This window comes from Petaurus breviceps, unplaced genomic scaffold (genome assembly GCF_028583685.1).
Source record: "Petaurus breviceps papuanus isolate PSGF00001 unplaced genomic scaffold, PetGlider_PUasm1.0 214, whole genome shotgun sequence".
NCBI lineage: Eukaryota > Metazoa > Chordata > Mammalia > Diprotodontia > Petauridae > Petaurus > Petaurus breviceps.
In genome coordinates, this window is record NW_027185863.1 from 21,663,566 (window position 1) to 21,664,550 (window position 985).

Consider the following 985-nt stretch of genomic DNA (forward strand, 5'->3'; position numbering starts at 1 on the left):
CGTACACATATACATATACATGTGCATACATATATGTGTGTGTCTGTGTACACATACACACACATATTTAAAATCCCAATATCCTACTGGTGGTGAACCAGTCATGAGGTGGAACTGAGTTAACCAATCGCTGAGTAAAAATCACTTTGGAAGGATGTGGGGAAGGGGGCAGTGATCAGAATCTTCTTTCTCCTTTCTCCCCTTAAGAATGACCTTATCAACTTTAAGAGGTCAGGGAAACTGACCATCAGTGTCATAGCAATGCCTCTGTAACAGCATTGGCTAATATCAGTACTTCTGTCATTAGTCAAGGACAAATTAGGCATACTGATGAATGATAGGTTCAGGACACTAAAAGGACCCTAGCAAAAAGTCACTTCATTAATATACAGGTCTCTAAGTGGATCCCAGATAGGGGAGAAAAGAATTTCCAGAATTTAGGGACTTTGTGTCATACCTTTGACACATGTTCTCGAAGCTTTATTTCACTTTCCCTTAGGCTCTCTATGTAGTTGTAGGAGACTCTGTCCTGAGTTTGAGAAGAATGTTTTGTACCAACTATTCTTAGAATTCCACTTTAGTAAATACTTTTTTTATAAAAGTTAATTCAGTCTCTCTCTCTAATTAACATCAATTGATAATGGGGGAGCTCATCATTGAGAGTCCATTAGCTATAGTATTAGGAAATCATCCCAAATCCTACAGTGTTACCCCTAGAACCTTAAGGGAAGGACTTTTCTCCTTCTCCCTCTCCCACTCCAAAGGAAGGTAAATTTTGATGGCTTAAAGCTGCCTCATTAACTTTGGGTTTACTGGTTTGATTTCTTTCTCAAAGACCAAATCTTTAACTCATTTTACTCTGGAGCTCAAAGATTGGACAACAATAGATCCCTACCAAAGCATCGCTTAATGGATATTTTTTTTTTTGGCCTCCTAGTTCAGAGTGAATGCAAATCGTAATGTGGTTTCTCTTTTGACCCAGCAA